Genomic DNA, 21532 nt, shown 5'->3' on the forward strand with positions numbered 1-21532 from the left:
TCAGCAAAAGGAACCTTTTAGAAACAGGATTGATCAAAGTACTAGAAGAGCATTACAGGCTCAGTAATAGGGGTAGTAGCTCTTTTGGACTAAGCAAGCTGGCATGAAAGAAGGAGAAGTATAAAAGCAGATCAGCCACTGTGCTGGATTTGATCCCCAGTGAGCTACAGGAAGCCAAAGAAGAGGTGTCATGCTTATCCTGAAAGCAATTATTATGGAACAATGCAATCAGAAAGTGGAAGGCAAAGGATCAAAACACTTTACATTCCCCACCTTCCACAAGCAGAGGCAGAAGTTGATGTGAGATGCTGTTGCTGTTCACATCCCCTACCACTGGGCTGAAGGGGAGTTATGGTTACCCAGTCTCTCTCCTGTGTTCTGCCAGTTCTCCAAAATCTCTTTCTTTGAACAAGGTGTTGCCTGTGGAAAATACTCTTCAGGGTTGATCTACATAAGAGTGGCGCTGAGTTTTTGTCCTCAAGTGTTTTCAAGATGAAGGACATGCTCTCAAAGGTTGTGAGATGCACCCCTCTTCCAGTTTTTATGTGTGCTGTTTCTCACATCTTTTCACAGCCATTGCTCCCATGGAAATCTCCTCCTTTGGCACCATCATGAGGACTTCTGTCTCCTTTACTATGTGACCCCAGACAATCACCCAGCAAATGTGACTAGGTACAGGTCTCCTCTTTCTGGACCAGCTCTCGCCACACTAAAATCCACATTTGGATGCCAATCAGAGTGCATACACAAACATGGATCCTGTTTTGAGCAACAAAGAGCAGGGAGGCTGCACTTGCACTTGTATGCATGTACCTAGGTGCCTCCAAATGCATATCCTGGTCAATGCTCCCTGTTTAGCTGTGCTGCACTGAGGTGTTTTATTACTGTTGCACAGCAAAAGAGGGAATTCTGCTCATTTGCTCTAGCAGTGAGATCAAATTTCCTCTCTCTTCCACGCTCATGCAACAGATACAACTGCAAATTTATGTGCATATCCTCCCTGCAGCTACTATTTTGTATATCTTATTGGAATCAGAGTGAAGGGCCAGGATCTGAGGTCTGGGAACCCTTTGGGGTTGGGGGAAAAACTCCAAAAGGGTTCATCTTCAGTCTGAAATGAGCCCTTGGAAACAAAACAAAAACATACCCTGAGTGTCCAGTGAAATTCCCTGCTCATGCCAAAATTCTTCTTCACCAGCATCTCTAGTTGATGGCATTATGTGGGAGATGGTTTGACTGCATCTGAGATAAAGGTAACTAACATGTTGAGTTGGCTATACTTTTGGATCTGGAAACATGGTCAGGGCAGTCTGTACTGCATTGTAGGCCACGATACTGATGCTTATTCATATTTCTCCCTTCCTCCCAGTGCTCATTTATCGCCATATTTGCTTTGCTGATGAATTGGGACCGTCAGGTCTCATGACTATAGCAGGGTGAGAATAGAGTTGACGTCTCTTCTTTCAGATACCATATCACCCCAAGTGTCCCCCTTATAGCTGAAATATTAATTTGGCAACCTTAAGTGAGAGACAGGGCCTCTGGGCGAACAGTTCTATAAAAGTTGCAGACAACCGAACTGGAGGGAATTCAGAGGAAAGTGACTGAAGAATCAAATTCATGCGAGGCAGTCTGCTCCAGAATGGAGAAGACTGATTTATGACCACAGTTCATATTTGGCTCAGTAGTGACTAAGGCAGTAGGGGAGCCTTGGAAATCATCCAGATAAGTGAAAGGAGAAATTACCACAAAGTGGGAGGAATTTTCACCATCTGGATTTCTCTAAGGCTTTTGTATAGTTTGGATGTGTGAGTAATCATGATCAACCAACATAAACTGATAAAGGTTCAGCTACCCAGTATCCAGGTCATCTGGATCAACTATATATTTTAAAGTATTGGTATTGTTTAGAATAATGTATATATCCTGTCTTTCTCCAGAAACTTTACTTTCAGCTAAAGTCACCATTTAGTATAAACCTTCATAAATAATAAAGAGGCTGGATGCATACAAACGCCCAAGCATATACAAGGACTGTACTTTGTTTTATTTTTAGGCCTCAGCCTAGAAAAAAGATGGTCATAGTTCATTTCTTTGAAAGTAATGGGACAAATTAGTCACATTTAAGTGCAAGGAACATTTTTTTTGTATTAGGACCATAATGTTTTAAGCGAATTGTACTTCTGGTGTACTTCTGCTGTTTTCTCACACTTTACTGGGGGCCATATGCAAAAGAGACAGGTTATAAATTTGTGTATATGTATGTACATGAGCGTATGTGTACAGCCACAATGCTTCTCCAGTTCCAGTCACACGCTCCCAGTGGCTTTTCCTGTCTCATAAGGGACATCTTGATGTTACATACATTTATAGGAACATTTAAATGCACATCCCTGCTTGGATCGGGAGTCACACAGGCAAACAAATGTACACTGCACTCACAACTGGCTCTAGCCAAGAGGGCTGAATATGCGAAGCTCACTAAATCAAGCAGCCATTGCTCCATTCAAGTGTCCTTTCATCTCAATGTATGGTTTGAAAGCACATGAAGCCACCACCTTGCTGAAGCAGAGCAGGTCTGCATCTGCTCAGTTCCTGGAACATCTGGGTTCCATGGTAGGAAAAAATGTGGCATAGAAATGCAAGGAAATATATAAACAAACAAATCTTTGGGTGGATTCTGTCCCTGTTCCTCTGTCCCTGACAAACTGTTTATTGCCATGATTGCAAATTATATTGTAACTTGCTTTACAAGGTTATGTGCATGCATAGATTGAGGCCAAAGGGATGTACCAAGTTGTATGTATGTGTGCTTGCATAATATTTGCCCACCACTTTTCCTCCACTGTACTTCTCATAATAATGGTTCACAATAATAAAAGCAGATTTATGGGATGAGATCATTCTCACAGTAACCAATCCCACAAAGTGTATGTGTATCTACACTCTGGAGAAGATAATTTTCTGAACGTTGTTACCCTGTTGGTCAAAGGGAATTCCAGAGGCAAGAAAGATGAGCCTTGTCACTAAGCATTCTGCCTTTGATGCGAGTCAAATGAATTAGGGTTGCTGTGCCACAGGTGCAGCACCTCACTCTGCTTCCTCTCAGTGGTGGCAGCAAAGCAAGCTACTGAGGAGAGGACCTGTTCTTCAGAGTCTTCTGACCAGACTTTTTGATTGATTACATTTATATCCTGCCTTTCCCCCAGGGAGCTCTGTACACTGTTCTCCCCCTCCCCATTTTATCCTTACAACAACCCTGAGAGATAGGTTAGGCTTGAGATGGTGACTGGCCCAGGGTCAACCAACAAGCTTCATGGCCTAGGCATGAATTTGAAGCCTATTATTCCAGCTCTTGGTCTCAAAACTCTGGCCAATATATCCTGGTTAAGCAGAATGTGAAAAAATAAAAACAAATAGGTTAGGGAGTTGAAGTGAAATTCATGTTATACTACACCACTGCTGGCTCTTCCATATGTTCCTGTTGCAGTTTACTTGCTTCTGTTGCTGCATTTGTTAAATGGCATCAGCTGAGATGTCTGTCAGAGGGAAGGGGCAGCATTATATAAAGCAGAGCTTTCCAAACTTTTCATGTTGGTGCCACAATTTTTGGACATGCATCATTTCGTGACACAGTAATTCAGCTTTACTAGCAAACCGTAGGTTAAACTAACCCAGGCTTCCTGAAACTCGGCCCTCCAGATGTTTTTGGCCTACAACTCCCATGATCCCTAGCTAGCAGGACCAGTGGTCAGGGATGATGGGAATTGTAGTCTCAAAACATCTGGAGGGCTAAGGTTGAGGAAGCCTGAATTAGCCCCGGGAGGAGCGAAGGGGATGTTTGTGTGACACACCTGCACACTGCTGCTGACACACTAATGTGTTGTTACACACAGTTTGGAAAGCTCTGATATAAAGTCTCCTGGTCATCTCCCTTGTCAATGTTACTGCTTCACCTGGTCAGCAGCTGCTGCCATGGAGTAATCAAGACAGTTGTACCTAATAGTATATACATATATGTTACTGTGTATACCTTCACTCTCTCTCTCCCCCCAATATTTTATATGCCAATATTATTGCTAATATTTTAAGCAGCTACCCAGATTATGATCTTGGGGAGAAGTTTAGTTAATACAAAATTAAACAAAAATGTTTTCTTTTCTTTTAAAGGTGTCTTCTGTCTTCTCTGCTGTGCTACTGCCCAACAGGAGAAAGGAAAAGCTTTGTTAGAAAGGATGGGTAAGAAGATGTGTGTAAAAAGACTTGGCTTTCATCAAGCATCCAAGGACTCAGCTAAGGGCGAGTTGCTGTGCATAGCATTGTAGGGTTTTCTTTGTCAGCCCTTCAAAGTGTTGTGATTTAAAGGAATAACACGGGGCACATATGCCTATAAATGGAAACTGGGATTGTAACGAATAAGGCTCGCCTCTGCCAATGCAAACAAGTGCAAGGCAGCTGGGCTCAGAGCAACGGGAACCGAGCGAAATCCAAGTCCGTTGACTCATTGCTTCACTTTAGTTTTAATTTCATTTGAAAGCTACATAAACACAGGCATCTTTTCATAACAAAGCCAGCCTGGAAGTATAAAGGTCTTCTGGGAAGCTCATCCTTTTCAACAGGATTATAGGAAAGGGACTGCCCCTCTCATTGCTGTCACTTGGTTTTCAAACTGCTGGAAGAGGTTCAATAAGTGGCAGCAAACTGTCCTAGACTTTCTATGGAGCTGTTGTGAATTAGAGATGTGCACTGCAGTCCTATTCTCAAAAGTAAACCCCACATTATTCAGTGAAACTTACTGTCATGTAAGTGTGCATGGATGTGCATGGATCACAACCATAGAGTTGTTTTAAGATGTAATCCTGTACACATCTACCTCAGAGGAAAGGAGCTTCCAGATGAGCTTTTCATTCTGGTTTGTCTACAGGGAGATTCGATGCCATTGGCTATCTAATGAGCATTCACTCTGATATATTTGCAGAACTCCCACACTTTGCAGTGCATCTACCATCACTTTCCATATTGCACAAAGTTTGATCATTTGGAGAAGCAGGTTTACTGCCCAAAGTCAGTAAGTCAGTTTCAACCTGATTTTGTCAACATGTATTTGAACCTCTCTCAGAAATAATGGCTGCCCATCCTCTTTCACATACACTCATGCAGGTGCACACACACACACACACACACACACACGTCATCCATTCACACTCCATACAAAAGAGATGCCATTTTGGGATCTTTAAAAAATGGGGATTGTGAATCAAAGAGCTCTGTTCTTCCCGCAGAAGTGAGAAGAGGACTTATTTTAAAATTGTGCCTCTGGTCAGATCTGTGCTTTCGAGTTTGACTAACAATAAATTGCTGACAAATCCCTTATCCCAAAGGTTTGTCCACATCAGAGTTTACTTTGTGTTTGTAGCTCTTTGTGTTCACATTTAATGTGCATGATGCTACCTTCAAACTACACTGATCTCAATGTTTTCCCTCTGTCAAATTGGGTTTACACGATACAGAAATATCCAACAAACTAGGGGAAATCAGCCTCCAAAATGCTCCAATTGTCCAATGGTCACGGAAATTACCCTTTCCATGCCCAATACTTCCTCTATGTGCCCTTTCTTTTCTGCCTATTCTCATAACTGTTTCTGGGGCACTCCTGAACAGAATAGAGGATTGTATGCACCTATCTGCAGAACTGGCATAATACAACCAATGAAGTAGAAGGTGGGAACAAACACAAAAGGGAAACATGGCTGGGGAAAAAATGGAAAGCACCTTTCTGATTGCTGTGCAATACCTGGTGTAATCCCCCCCCCCCAATTTGCTTTGCTTGTGCAGTTTTCTGGCTTTGTGGAAATCTGATGGCTCAATACAATATGACTATGTTCCCCCATTCAGGAGCATGTCAGAAATAGTTATCAGCAAGGCCAGAAAAGAAATGAAACCACTAAGGAAGCATGAATATGATAGAACCAAGTTGCTCCTCTTATACAAATTCAAGTACATATGGGTGTGGAGTTCCCCAGTCTTATTCAAATGGGTGAGGGAATCGATTAACATCTAAAGAATGCTCCAGTGTGGACAAGCCCTTAGTTTCACCTCTGTAGTCTGATAACACAGCAGAGAAAGATAACAGCCATGAAAAGATTGATGATCTGATAGTGAATCAGTATACATTTCAGCTCCTCCTTCCCCAGTCTTCCTTTCTGCCCACCTTTCTTCTTCATTTTATTCATTGTCTGTGCAAAAACAATATCCCTGATTTGAAATGTTGATTTCTTGACCATTTCATTACCAAACTCATATGATAAAATGACCGCTCAACTTCACCAAAGGGAACAAAAGCTGAGAGTGAAAGGGAACAAAAGCTGAGAGTGTTTCTTTTAGTTTCTCATTTTCCTTAAGTTCAGTTCTCCATATTTCCACATCAGTTCATGATTTCAAAAAATTGTTCCTGAAACATTATCAGCATCTTGTTTTGCATTTCTCTTAATAGAACCTTCTGGGATAAATTATTATTATTATTATTATTATTATTATTATTATTATTATTATTATTATTTGTTTCTTAAATTTCTATACTGAAGATCACAGGACCATTTATAATATATAAACACAAAACACACATTATACGTAATATACACATTTTCCCAAAGTAATTTTACCTAATATAACATTCTTGTAAGTTATTTTCACTAATATATGCATTTATGTGCACACTTTACCCTTGTTTATGCATTTGTGAACACACATTATTTTATATTACAAAATTCAAAGAAGTGCAAATATCAAAGGGTGCCTGTGTTTTGGATTGTGTGATGGTTTTGGAAACAGTAAATTAGATAATTTCACCTTAAATGCAAACTGAATTAAATTTGCCCTCCCCCCATCCCTAGTTGGGGGAACCCCCAGAACAGATTGGGGGTGTGTACAGGGCATACACACCTAAGGGACGCGGGTGGCGCTGTGGGTTAAACCACAGAGCCTAGGATCTGCTGATCAGAAGGTCGGCGGTTCGAATCCCTGCGACGGGGTGAGCTCCTGTTGCCCGGTCCCTGCTCCTGCCAACCTAGCATTTCGAAAGCACATCAAAGTGCAAGTAGATAAATAGGGACTGCTCCGGCGGGAAGGTAAACAGCGTTTCCATGTGCTGCTCTGGTTCACCAGAAGCGGCTTAGTCATGCTGGCCACATGACCCAGAAGCTGTCTGCAGACAAACGCCGGCTCCCTCGGCCTATAGAGCGAGATGAGCGCGCAACCCCAGAGTTGGTCACGACTGGACCTAATGGTCAGGAGTTCCTTTACCTTTACCTTACAGTGCATACAAGGAGAGGAGAGGGGAGAGAGAGGAAGCCCCATTGCACAAGCTGAAGTCCTTGTGCTAATGGGACAACTTCATTGGATACAACCCAATGAATTGTTTAAAGTGATGATTTATGCTCAGGACTATTCCAGGCAGAAATGACTCCTGGTTCATTAAATTAATCAACCCAACACTAATTATCCCTAGTGGCAATTCTTAGTCTCTCAACAAGGGCAACATTTTGCAAAATTCTGGCCATTCCCAGTGCATAATTTGATTTCCACTTGAGGCTTTTGGTTTCCTAGCCGTTGGCTTATATTATTAGGTTACAGCTAACTGTGCTGGATGTTTTTCCTATAGCAGGGAGAAAGGACTTTGCGGTTACGATGTTACTGTGACCTGAATTTTGGGTTGGGAACATGTCGTCTATAAAAACAACCTTTTCATCTTCTGCTTTAGTCAGCGCTGGTGTTGCCATCATGTATCCCGGGGCTCTGTTTTTATGCAGCATCTGCCAGTGCCATGGTCCTTTCAGTAAAAAGTAACATTGTACTTGTAGGAGCCAACAACTTGGCATTTTATAAGTTCAGAGCCCTCAGTTGAGGTCTGTTCTCAGAAGAATAAGAAAAAGGGAGAGAGCTGCCAGTTGTCTCTACGGAGACAACTGCAACTGTCCCGACTGTAAACTCAACCAAAACTTTAGCTGGATTTTAGGAATCCTCTCCTCACAGATTCATTTCAGCTCAGATCACCTGGAACTCAAAAACATAACAGTACTTCCTTGATCAGGCCAAATGCCCAACATAGTCCAGCATCTTGCTCTCACAGTGGCCAACAAGATGCCCATGAAAGCCCACAATAAGGACCTGAGGGCAACGCACTCAGCCCAACACACGATTCCTAGAAAAAGGCATACTGCCTCTCACTGTGGAGGAAGGACATATCCATCACTACAGTACATCTTGTAGGAGACAACTCCACAGGCTATCTATGTGCTGTGTGACGTATTTCCTTTTGTCCATCCCAAATCTTTTAACATTCAGCTTCATTAGGCGGCTCCAGGTTCTAGTCTTATGAAAGCAGGAGGAAAACTTCCAGGTGCACAGGTTGTTTTTGATCCAAATTGAACCTGGAGTGGGTCTCTGACTGCTGCTTAGAGGCCTCTAGTCCCCAGCCTGATGACCCAATGACTTGCTATGGCAAACCTTAGCTCTCATCCACACCTCTTCCCATTTCTGCCTGCACAATGACACAGTGCTTTGCTTTCTCTCTTCTCATTCCTGCTCCCTGAACATAGGAAAACAGGATACTTGACAATAATAAAGGAGGGCGTTGTTGGTGGAATTGCATCCACATGCAACACAAGTTTCATCTGCTATGTCTATTTGCCATGTCTGCAACTTTTTTTGTAGATGGACCTGGTTCTTGTACCTTCAATGGTAGCTGACTTACACATGGAAATTAGTGTCAGGAGACTCCCCTAGCATGCAGCTGATTGAGACAAAAAACAGGAAAAGCTTCTCCTGTTAATATAAGTTCAGACTGTTTGTCCATCCAGCCCTGTATTGCCTACAATGACTGGCAGCTTCCTGATAATTTTTGCTAGAAATGCCTGGGATCTATCCTGAGATCTTTTGCATGAAAAGCAAATGCTCTGCCACTAAGTTATGGCCTCCTTCCAGCCTACATATCTGTGCATCAGCCTATTAAATCCATAGATATATAGAGCCAGAAAAAGAAGATGGCAATTCTACCATTCACTCAAAGGATATGAGTTTCCTTCCAAATGCCCAGTTTGAGTTCTGAGACCACATCTGCATAGAGAAGATGCTAAGGGTAATCCACATCAAGGCCCAGGAAGCCAATTTCGCAGAAGGAAAACAGGGTAGTTAGCGGGTTGAGGAGTGCGGGTACAGATGGTTATCCACATGGGGGCTTGTCATGTGGCAGTACCGCAGGATGTTGAAGACAAGGAGGTAAGGGAGTAATTGCCTCTGAAAGAAGATGTGGGATGCTTTGAATTGTGTCTGCAATTTGGCAGGTGTCCAAGACAGTACGCTTGGTATTTTAGATTAAGTTGGAGGACAGGAGGGAGGGTGGGTGAAGATGGACATGTATGATAAAATAGGAAATCATTCAGGGCGCCAAAGTCCAGAACAGACTGACGAGATGCTGAAATGGTGTGCAAAAGTAGGTACTTGGAAGATGGAACAAGAGAAGTGGGTGGTTGTGTGGCAATACAGTCATAGACATACAGGCAGAGGGCCAAATGAAAGGTTATGCTGCAGTTGCTGAAGGCTGCCCGATATGACTGCTCCCTTGCAAAACGCACTTGGAAGGGGACAAGGAGAAATTTGCAGTGGAGAAGGGTGTGAGGGGAAGCACTTAACCCTTTTCCTGCCAGCCTATTCCCTCCTGAAACTCCTGCCCTCCCATCTGTGTTCCTCCTCGTTGGGTTCCAAACCTGCATTTGCTACAGAAATCCCAATGTGCACATGTAAGCTCTGCCCATGGCCTTCTGACTCCCACTCAAAAGGATTCAAATATTTCCATGTCTATATCATTCATATTGTAAGTTTCTCATTTGAAAATCAGAAACATTTCGTTGGGCTGAACAAGTTGCTAGTTTATGGCTGCAATCCTATACACATTTAGCTAGGAGTCAGCCCCAGTGAACTCCGTGCAGCTTATTTCTAGGCATACCTGCACACCTCCAATGCCCTTCCTTTTAAGATCTGTGTTAAAATGAAGTGAAAGGAACCACAGAAACTTCTGTCCTTTTCATCTGTGCCATTTGTGAGTGTTGGGATGGGCATTTTGCCAATCTGAATTACAACATTTATTTGAAATTTTAGTTTCCATTTGGACCCTCTTCCATTTGGCATAGTACTTCTTGTCGCTAAATACCCCAGATAAAAATCTGAGAAACATTCATGTTTGGGATTCGCCCCAGATTTAAACACGAATACCTCCTGGGTTAATTTTATAATAGCAGAAAGAAACTGTGAACAATGCTCTGGAAAGAGAAGAATTGAGCCACGTTCAATGAAACCCACAGAGAGGATTTAGGCAGACAAACACTGCTTTCCAGGAACTCTGACTGTTAAGCTGCTACAGAATGTTTGAAGCTGCACCATATAGCTTCCCAGACAATTCCTGCTTTAGTGTTGAGAAAGAAGAACAGTCCCTGATAGATTTTTCATGGATCACCTTAAATCAGGACCCCACCCCCAAACTTCTCAATTTTGGCCTCTCCCAATGCCCTTTTTATTGAGCATTCACGATTATTTGTGCTCATGATACTATTGAGACAGTCCTATCTATGCAATCCTGTTTTGCATCTGCAAAAGTTTGGGGCAGCCAATGCACATCTTACCACTTTCTGCTGAAATCCTGTCAATGTTCTAGTACTGCAAATGTTCTGGTTTATTTCTGTCCCCCATTTGTTGCGTTATAACCTCTACGGACAGCAGTCGCGTAGCTGCTTCCCTTTTCTGTCACTGCAACATGCTGGATGCTTTTAGCAAACATTTGGTGTACACGTCAGTCCTCCTCTGCAGTTCTTAATATGGGCATGTCTTATAAGCTCTCAAGGTTTACAGCTCTGACAAAGGCTTCAACAGGGACTCGGTAATGCTCACTGATTGATACCTCCTGCTTCCTTTTCTCATGCTGCATTCCACTTTCTCTCCATATAGTCTCTCTGGGGCTCATAATCCAAGCTTTAGTGGGAGAAAACACTTTGGGGCAATCAGGGGATGGGAAACCTCAAGCCCAGGGGGGTGAATGTGGCCCTCCAGACCTCTCTATCTAGCCCTTGGGGCTCACTCAAGGCTGTGTTCCCTCCCTGGGCTACGCACCTCATCTTCCCTGTTTCATACCCCTCTGCCTAACTGGAATGTTTCCTTGAACTGTGACCATCTCTCTTGCTTACCTAGACAGACAACAGAGATGTGTGGGTGTGTATAGAAACCTCTGGATTGCAGCCTGTCATGCCAACTCACATCAGTTGCTCTGCCCACTTTTACCTCTGGCCCCGGCTCACTTTTTGCCCTGGCATGTCGTCTCTGGAAGGCTGCTTATGTGGCAATGCAGCCTTTGGGCTGGAAAACTGTCCAGGGGAAAACTGTTCCAGGTTGTTTTCATGCTGAACTCTTGTTGTGGGCTCAGGGGTGTATTTAGGGGTTGGTTAAATTGGCCCCTGTCAAGGGTGCAGGCCAGGACGGCTCAGAGTGGCTAGGACCCCATCCACACACTCCCTGGGCCATTCCTCTACACAACCTTGCCAAGGGCACAAGAGAGGGTGGAGGCATCAATACAGCTCCTTGCCAAGGGCATAAGGGAGCCTAGGTATGCCTCTGCATGGGCTGACTGCAGACTGTGGCATGCGTGATGTCTAAAGCAGCAGTCTGTACATGGCTAGAGGGGCAGCCACGTTGAAAGCAGCACAAAGAGTAGGCCACACAGAGGATCCCTAACAACAATGTTAGCAAGCAAACAAACCACGCAACAGGCTGCTGCTTATAATGCAGAACTGCCACTAATGTGCACACTGGCTGTGAAGTGACTTGGCGGATCCTGGTATGGCAAGCCAGGAGATCCAATACACTACAGATGTCATGCCACCTTTCTCTCTTGCGACATACCCACTTTCTGACTCAGCTACAGTAATGTACACTACTTCCCATACTTAAACTCGAAATGGCACCTTTCCTCAGAAGGAAGTAGCACTGAAATCTATGTGGTTACTTGTGGGCAAACATGGTTAGGATTGGACTGTAATTCACACTTATCCAGTCATCATGCATTTTGTTATGGCTCTTTGAACGTATTCATCATTTTTGCTCCTTGGGTGTCATTTTAGATTTAAATATATGTAGACCACTGAGCACCCTTTCTCTCCCTCCCACTTTATTCTTTTTTAAAGCTCCTAAGTCCTAATATCTCAGAACGATAAACCCATCAAGATCAGTACATTCTCATCATTCCTCCAGCAGCCAGACTTATCTACATTATATACTGTATCTGTCTTTTTTCTAATATGAGATACTTTATTATTATTATCATACTTAGCCAATGGCACAGTATGTCTGAGAGAAAAGAATGGGGATTTCCCATATGGGCAATCAGCTAATGAATTGATGCCTGCATGTTTGTGCATAGTGCTTTAAGCTCCCAATGTCTCCTGTAAGTGCTAATTATTAACATGACTTGGGACCCCAAGGCATGAAACCTGATTACCCCTATCTTATAACAACAGAGCAGCTACTCTGCAAGCCTTGTTACTGGTCATAAAATTATCTAGACAGCTTTAAATGTGCCTTTGCACTACTGAACTCTAACATCTGCTGCACTGCAAGTCAGTCAACCACACCCCGGGAGAAGAGGACTGTCTCAGAGTTTAAGAGGAGTTTGTTTTAATGAGTTGCAGATTTGTAGTGCAAAATCTGGTGGAAGGATCAAACTGAGAAGCAGGGCTTTCGTTACAATTGGTAAGTTTCTAGCCCTCTTGGTTGATGATAGAGAGTAGCCACTTTATTGAGAGTGTGAGATACAAAATAGGAAAAAAGTAGCCTTGTGAATTGGATCAATTTCTGTTGTTAAATTACTGAGCGTAGTTTCAGATTACACATAATCATGGGCAGAAGGAATGGAGCAGTACCAACATTCTCATTTATAGATACAATAAAGTTCAATAATTTCAGTCACTTGAGGATGATTGTGGAACAATCACAAAAAAATAAGATATCAAATGATTTTTTTTTAAAAAAATACTTTATTGAAACAATACTTTAAAATCAAAAACAAAAAACAAACAAACCAAAAAACCCCAACCCCCCCCCAAAAAACCCCCAAAAAAGAATATTTGGGCAATTTGACATTGGTACATTAGTACATTAGCCAGAGGATTAGCTATTTACCCAGTAGTACTGGTAGGAGAAATACTCATTTATATATGTAACATGTCAGTAAAAAAATAATCACATATCTGGTGCTTGCCAGCACCACAAAAACATTGATTAAAGTCATGAATCTTCATGAATTTTTATGGTGGTGTTTTGTTTTTTGTTTTTAAATAGGATGACAAAAAAATCACCAACAAATCACTGAACAGATCTGTGAACTCATAAAATATCCTATGAGTTGATGGAGTTTTGAAGGGATTCCTTGTAAAAATTAAGAGGCTCCATAAGGATTTGTGCTTCAAATCCATGTTTTTATGCCATGGTGGTGCTGGGGAGCATGAGATCCATTATTTTTTATGGCTCAGGGCTAAGATCACAATTTGCATTCATCCAGGGGTGGTGGGTTCTGTTTTTGCTCCCTGTGGTGAAACAGGAAGGTACGACCTCACTCCTGCCGAAGCCTCCTTTACCTGTGTTGTGAGCTCTCATTAGAACCCACAGAGTTCTTGCAACATCACACAGAATGCCTGAGATCTCATGAGAATTTGGTGAGATCTTACAGGAACTTGCTGGAAGTTGCTGGGAGAGGCAGTATGGTGGATAGAACACCTGCAGGGGCATCACCTCTTGGCATTACACTGCTTGAGGTGGCTGCCTCATTCTGCCTTATGGGCAAGCCAGCCCTGGCCTCACCTCTGAAAGTAGGGGGAACCAAAGTAGGGACTCCAAGGAGGATCTTCCTTTGTGGACAGGGCAGCTTCATGAGATAGAACTCCACAATGCACCTGCAGGCATCTTGTGACTCTCTTATCTGCCTAACTTACCAGATTTGGCAAATAACTTTGTACATAAAACGGCTCAAGTGACAGCATATGGTTGGGTCATGGTAGGAGATTACAGGAATTGTTGAATGCTGTCAGTTGGAACTGTGAATTTGAGTGAAGACTTTTTTTGGAAGAGATTATCCGAGGAAGAAGTTCAAAAATTGCAAGAAGTCAGAGAACTCTATTGTTTGCAGCACTTTTGCAAGCAACTGAACTAAGGACTTGGCTGTGGACTTTAGAACAGCAAGAACCTTGAAGCAAAGAACCCTCTCTGGGCTCAGAGAGAGAAGACTACTTGTAACATCTGAAAAGAGTGTATTTTTGTATAGTGATGTGTGTTAGTGTTGGTCTAGTAAAGGCAATTCTGCTAAAACGCTGTCTTCTGTAGTGAGTTTAACTCAGGCATAGGCAAACTTGGCCCTCCAGATGTTTTTGGGACTACAGCTCCCATCAACCCTAGCTAATAGGACCAGTGGTCAGGGATGATGGGAGTTGTAGTCCCAAAACATCTGGAGGGCCGAGTTTGCCTATGCCTGGTTTAACTACTTGATTGAGCTTCTGCGGCTCATACACCCAATGCCTAAACAAGATTTCCAGCAGAAAAGCTTTATCTCTACTTTTAATTCTTTTCAGAACCTTCTTTCTATCTGTGGTACTACCTCAGCCCACACATTTATTCTCTGGGCTTTTGAGATGGTGAACACATGCTCAAGGTCTGGATTGGGATACAGTTGCCTACACTTTGGCCCAATCCTGACACTTTCTCATTTTTTAACTCCCCGTTTTATATAAGCATGTATTTTCATGATATTATGATTGAGTAAATGACACTGACAATAGGTTTGCATAGAGGCAAACATTCTCTGAGAAATCAATTGTTTCATACTGGTCAAATTCCTCTTGGATTTACCTAGACTTTTAAAGTCCAGTTTGCAATAAGGAATAGCTATTGGTGAGTCTAGTCATAGCGTGTTCATCTCCTCCTCCTGAGGAAATTTGTCCCAACCATTCAGAGCAGAAACAGGCAGCTCTCCTTGCCTGCCTGCAACATGAGGGAATTGGGTTGTGAGAAGAAGGGTCTAAACACTTTGCATTTATTTTGCCCCAGATAACTCTTTCTCCTGTCCTTCACAAGAGCACAGTAGCTGTCATAAAGGTAAAGGTAAAGGTACCCCTGCCCGTACGGGCCAGTCTTGACAGACTCTAGGGTTGTGCGCCCATCTCACTCAAGAGGCCGGGGGCCAGCGCTGTCTGAAGACACTTCCGGGTCACGTGGCCAGCGTGACATCGCTGCTCTGGTGAGCCAGAGCCACACACGGAAACACCGTTTACCTTCCCGCTAGTAAGTGGTCCCTATTTATCTACTTGCACCCGAGAGTGCTTTTGAACTGCTAGGTTGGCAGGCGCTGGGACCGAACAGCGGGAGCGCACCCCACCGCGGGGATTCGAACCGCCGACCTTTCGATCGGCAAGCCCTAGGCACTGAGGCTTTAACCCACAGCGCCACCCGCGTCCTAGTAGCTGTCATGCTCAGCTGTAAATGACATATTGAGTTTGCTATCTATGTTCCGAGTTAGCATAGAAAATATATATAAAACAATGCTCTATTGATTCTCATAGGTGCAGTAGTGTCTTTTGGTATGTGTACAAGGCTTCACCACACATACTGATTAAAGGCTGATTATGTCACCTGAAATTACATAGGAAGGTGCTTATTCCAAGTCAGAACATTGGTCAGTTTGCTCATTATAGTCTACGGATTGACAGTGGCTCTGAAGGGAATCCCCCCCCCCCCGCCTTATGTCAGGGACTGAACCTGAGACTTTAGCATACAAAGCATATACTTCCATTGTACTTCACTACAACCCTTCTCCAGCCACTGTAATGGACTTGTTATAATATACCATAGCACACCATCCAAAAACAGCTATATGTTTCTGGATAGAGGCCTTACCTCTTACTATGCCTTTGGACATGCATCTGATCCCTGTAGTTTGCCCCAGAGATTTCATCTATCTGCAAGACTAGTTGCATAAGTAGATTGCACATTCAATGTGCAGTGGACCTGTGGCTTATTCATAGAGAAGAATGCTTATCTAATACGAAGGAAATAGAGCACATGTACCTCATCCCCCAAATCAATTTCTTTGGTGCATTTCAATTCTTTGGGAGTCTCCAAAGGAGATACACAACGTTGCCAGCTGGCAATGCCCCAAATAATATTCAAATATAGTCTATGTAGCTGGCCTAGAAACAAAAAAAATCACAAAAGACAGATGTGCAGATTAGCCGTTTGCAGATCATCACTAGCGCCGGCTAAGATGTGACTCACCTGTCTCAGTCATCCTTTACATCAAAGGAGTTTTCATAGGACTTTTCTTTTGAAAAGCATGTAAGAATTGATTGTGCATACAAAGACCCATACAAATTTCCCTCTCGTGCTGTTTTGAAGGGTGGTCCAACCTTCTGGAGAAGTTTTGAGTTTCCATCCTCATTCCACTGATGGAAATGGAGATCTTCACTAGATTAAAGAGCCTTCCTTCAGTAAAAGGACAACTTCTGCCAGTGGAAGACTAGAAGTGGATATAACCCAATTATTGTAAAAAAATAATAATTAAAGAGTGGGGAGTGTCTGAATACAATTTCATGAAGTCCACAGTTACAGCTCCCAACCAGCAAATATTAGCACCTGTTTAAGACAATGGCATGACCTACTCATGGCTAATGTAAGGACACAAGAAGAGCTTTGCTGGGTCAAAGTCAGGTGGTCCTTCCTGCTAATCAAACAACCTGTTTCTAATGATGGCCAGAGGATGAAGGCAACATTCCCTGTCTGATTGCTTATTCCCAAGCAACTAGTATTGCCTCTGACTGTTGCATTTCCATTTAGCTACTATAACTAACAGTGCATCTTATTGATTTCATAAGTACATAGGCATGACTGATTTGCTCTGGACTGATCCATTTCCTAGGGTAAGGATATAAGAGTAGGAAGATTTTGGGGGTGGGGAGAGAATACTTGCATTTCCTGGCAGTCTTTGTGAACAGCCTATATGTTATCCTTGGTCTTAACTTGGGACAGATCCATTTCTAGCGCCTTATAAATTTTAACTGGGTGTGGATGGAAAGATGCCCTTCTGGGAATGCAGATTCAAAGTTCCTCAGTTCCCATGGAAACTGGCTTGGGAATGATTGATGAGGCCACAATATGAAGGGGGGAATCATAGATGTATTTTCATGCATTTCCTCCTCAACTCCAGGGTGTGTTTCAAATAGGTAGATACTGACATTAAGACTATGCTGACCTCCAAACAATTGTCCCCCCCCCCCATAAAGACCCAGGCATATCTTAGAACAGGCCTGTCCAACCGGTTAATTGCGATCTACTGGTCAATCGTGGGCTGTCCCTGGTGGATCCTGGTTGATTACATGATCTCCTCTGATCGACCCCTTCCAAGCTCAATCCAATGAGTAGATCATTGGTCAATCCAATGAGTAGATCACTGCCAGTTTATTTATAGTGAAGGAAATCAGCCCTGAGTGCTCACTGGAAGGACAGATCGTGAAGCTGAGGCTCCAATACTTTGGCCACCTCATGAGAAGAGAAGACTCCCTGGAAAAGACCTTGATGTTGGGAAAGATGGAGGGCACAAGGAGAAGGGGACGACAGAGGCCGAGATGGTTGGATAGTGTCTCCGAAGCTACAAACATGAGTCTGACTAAACTGCGGGAGGCAGTGGAAGACAGAAGTGCCTGGTGTGCTCTGGTCCATGGGGTCACGAAGAGTCGGAGACAACTAAACGACTAAACAACAACAACAGATCACAGTCTCTTGGAAGTTGGACACCCCTGTCTTAGAACATTCAGGCAACAACATCCCCATGCCATATTTTGCTTTATAGCAACAGAGCAGATATTTCACTGCTCTACCCATTTTATAGACCGGGGGAAAATGAGGCTGAGGCACTGTCCAAAGCCTCTGGTGAATCCATCAGTAAAGTTGTGTTGTTCCTTTTCATTCTTGGTAGGGCTGCTACTATTTGAGATGGCACTTTAGCAAGATAGCTTGCAGGTGAAGCTTTACTAAGCACAGAGATTCAATGACAGGTAAGTGTTACCTGCTGCATTTCTGGTTGTGTCATAAGCACAAGATAACTACAAGGTTGTTTTGTTTTTTATTTGGAGCCAATCTCCCGAGTCCCATTCAAGTAGTGTGTTCATTGCACAACGTTGGGTTGTGCGTCAAGATTGGGGGAGGGAGTGTACAAAGACGAGGTACAGCAACTATCACTTTTATTTATGACTCTAAGTTGATTCCAAGTGAAATTCCAGCCCAGTAGAAAAATGCAGAGAATTGAGAGCATCTTTGACTTAATGGACGTCTTACATTTCACTCTTCCCCTATCTGATATAGGATTGTCACAGGCAAGCCTTAATGGATTTTCCATTCTGTGAATTTTATCTTTCTTCTCTTTCCTTCTTGCTTTCCTTCCTTCACCATGGCTGTAAGATGCTTTATTTATGAATGCCTGAGTTCGTAAATGTCAGCATTTCCGTTGCAGTGCTCCAGGATGTTGGCTCTCGCCTCTGCCTGTGGAATCAATTCTGCCTTATCGGATTCATCTCATACACGGACTCTGTGACCGAGAGACATTGGATCCGGCAGTGGTACTTCATCTGCATCAACAATTGCTTATCTCTTTGGGTAATCTCTGAAGGAGTCTTCTCTGCAGTGGAATGGCTTATTTAATTATTAGTATGATTTCGATCTTATATTGGGGGAGGGGTAGTCTGTGCGTGTGCAGATATTTATGTTTCAGGAGTGTCTTTCAGAGCCTGTGAAGAATCTAAAAAGCATCTATGGTGGGAGAAAATAAGTTTTAAGATGATATTCTCAAAGGTGCAGCCTGAAGTTTGCACTGGGTTGCCCTAGTGGTAAAATGCTGCGATTAGTTTCTGATTATATAAGTTCTACCCAGTGCTGTTTTGGAAAGCGGGGGGGGGGGGGGGAGACCTGTAGCCCACCCAGCAGGTCTCTCCATCCACACACACCCTGGCACTATTTCCATTGCGTGCGCACACACACACACACACACATTCCCTCAGGTCATACTCCTTCTCACCCCTTGTCTCTGAACCAGGATGGGTCATTTTTATCCCTTGCCACAGCATGCTAGGCAGGGAGGTTTAAATCTCTGTGCCCAGGGTGCCATGATGGAAGTGAACATCACTGCCTCTTCACCTGATCTGCCCCAACCAGGGAAGGAGAGAGTGTGATCAGGGGAGAGAAAGGATGAGGTATGTGTCTAACAATGGCAAGTGTATAGGATTATGCCAAGTGTCTTTGTGTGTCTGTATAGAAATGAGTGAAAGATGCAAATTAAATGCAGCTCTCACAGTCTGGACACATTTGCACAGTTCTGAACCATTTGCTTGCCTTTGTTGTAGCCATTAATTGGATGGCTTGTGCCTCCATTCTCTGTAACCCTAAACCACTGTGCCCATCACAAGAGGCAGAAATTAACAGATGGAGCTCATTGCCTCCCCCCCCCCCCATTCTCGCCATCACTGCATCTCCATACTAGGGAAAGCTGTGTCCTTTGAATTTCTGCCTGTTGGATAGCTGTGAAAAATACAGAAGTGGTTCTGCAAAAGAACAAATGGACAAGATGTCAGTTATACCCTGTTAAATTAATGTTTAAAATCAGGGCACTGAAGCCCATCCCAGGCTTAATTACTTATATTCTTTGTTTACTTTTGCTGAGATAAGAAATGTAGATAGTGATATTTCTTTCAGAGATGAATCAGTATGAAAATATTTCCCCCCTCGTGTTGCATATGTGTCATCGTGATTCAAGTCTTCAGAATCCCTCTTTCCTCATCTCCTGTTGCTGAAACATTGCCAATTTTCGATGTGATGTTTCCCAGAAAAAGGCTCAGAGAATACTGGTTTTTCCCAGATGGCCTGTCTCCCTTTTTATACTTTTCCTTTCTGTATATTCAGAAGGAATAAAAGTTTACAGTCATGAGATTTCATAGATCCTGTGCTTTGTGATTGTGAGATTATCTCAAATCGCTTGCTCCCAAGATGGCCTGGCTGGGACTATTTCAAAAATCCTCATCTTTTTATGTTATTCACTGTATACTCAGTAGGATAAGAGAGCTCTCTGGGATGAATAACTACAGTGGAACTGTAGTTTACCCCCCACATAACTAGCATTCCCAGCACTATATTTCCCAGGATTCCTTTTTGGGGGGTGGGTGGCAACATGATTTAAATATGCTTTGGATGTATGGGGTGTACTCAGTCTGCCCACCTCCCTTATCCCCTCTCTTGTTCCCAAGCATGCACAAAAGTTACCTTAAATCTCTGGTTCAGGCTTCCTTGTCTTTGACTTGAATTCTTGACCCAGACCCATTATTACTATCAGTTCTGTTTCCTGGTGGGATACCTTAACTTTTTGCCTCTGCTCCAGAACATCTCTGGTCATGACCCCTGGATTTCTCCTCTGAAACCTTTTAGGTGCATTCCAGACTCAGGGCCATAGATGTCAACTCCCTGGGGCCATGAGCACCCACAAAATTCCCCATGAAGGGGCTGGGCACCCACAAATTTCAGGGCCAGGGCCATGCACACTGCATGGCACCCATGGCCCATGGCACCCACAGTTGTGGGGCCAAGCTGGCCCTCTTGCTCGGGACTTTATAATAGGGACACTTTTTCTACTAGATTGCATACATTTTATGCTAGTTTTTAACTGTCTTGAGTTGCCCCAAATAATCCTGTGTATTGCTATCTAGTACTGGTGCTGAAGATGGCCAGTTAAGAGATCCTAGCCTCTTCTCACACAACTTTTCTGAGATGAGAGAATCACTGCAAAACCTTTACAAGTCTGTAGTGTAACAATGCCCCAATATTTTCAGTTGGGTGTGCTACACCTTTACAGCAACTTGCCAGTCTGCTGAGGTGGTGTAAGGACAATGTGTAATTCAGGCTAGGGGCTGAGCTCCATGTTACAGTAAATGAGTAGATGCAGCTGAAATGGGAAAACTGCACACATATACCCCAATAGCATGCAGTAGAACAGAGCTGGCCAATCCGTAGCCCTCCCGAGGTTGTTAGATTTCCAATTCCCAACAGCCCCCGACCAGCAGGGACAATGGTTAGAGAGGACAGGTGCTGCAGTCCAAAAATCTCTGGGGAGCTGCAGCTGTCCACTCCTGCAGTAGAACTTAGCTCATGTCATGAGGTCATGAGGTCACCCATTATTTTCACCCCCATTCCGTATCATTGGCTATTACATCACACTGTGGCTCAGTGAGTTCCGCATACTCAAGAGGACATTGGGCTAGTATTTCTTAATCAGCAGAATCCCTTTTCCCATGTCAAATTGCTTTTAAACTTGAGAAGGACCTCCAAAAGTAGACAGTGATGTGGCATTAGGGAATTTGCTGCTCAAAGGAAGGAAAGCCAAATGTCCCTGTGGTCACACCCAAGTTAG

General features: G+C 43.3%; 2 long non-coding RNA genes across 2 annotated transcripts; one reads left to right on the forward strand and one right to left on the reverse strand.

Annotated features, from left to right (window-relative positions):
* The first annotated feature begins 17259 nt into the window (after nucleotides 1-17259).
* On the forward strand, nucleotides 17260-18710 carry LOC310672172. The gene is made up of 3 exons (XR_014508444.1): nucleotides 17260-17291; nucleotides 18059-18137; nucleotides 18593-18710. It is a non-coding gene; the product is annotated as an uncharacterized lncRNA (long non-coding RNA).
* LOC310672163 lies at nucleotides 18307-21464 on the reverse strand. The gene is made up of 2 exons (XR_014508440.1): nucleotides 20392-21464; nucleotides 18307-18888 (listed from the first exon to the last, which is right to left on the reverse strand). It is a non-coding gene; the product is annotated as an uncharacterized lncRNA (long non-coding RNA).
* Nucleotides 21465-21532: the final 68 nt, after the last annotated feature.

This window comes from Podarcis tiliguerta (genome assembly GCF_965153285.1).
Source record: "Podarcis tiliguerta genome assembly, chromosome: 1".
NCBI classification, from domain to species: Eukaryota; Metazoa; Chordata; class Lepidosauria; order Squamata; family Lacertidae; genus Podarcis; species Podarcis tiliguerta.